This window comes from Haliotis asinina, chromosome 9 (assembly GCF_037392515.1).
Source record: "Haliotis asinina isolate JCU_RB_2024 chromosome 9, JCU_Hal_asi_v2, whole genome shotgun sequence".
NCBI lineage: Eukaryota > Metazoa > Mollusca > Gastropoda > Lepetellida > Haliotidae > Haliotis > Haliotis asinina.
The window spans coordinates 56035013-56035318 of NC_090288.1; positions in this window are offsets into that span (position 1 = coordinate 56035013).

Here is a 306-nt window from a genome sequence, read left to right on the forward strand (position 1 = left end):
ACTGGTGATATTTTTTCCCCCTCAAGAATCCGTAAAACAAGATATAAATTTGGTCTGGCCTGACGTTAAAACCTGACCAGGTGGTCCGATGTTGGCTTACGAGATGTGTTTGTACCTTGATAATATGCATTGTTGCCATGTCACCAATCACTGGATTGGGTGGTCCAATCTTGGCTTATGGCATGTGTTTTTATCCTGATGGTATGGATCATTGTTGTGTTACCAGTCAATGGACTGGGTGGCTGGGATGAGGCCACCAAGATATAAGTGGAATATTGCACAGTATGATACGAAACAAGCAACATT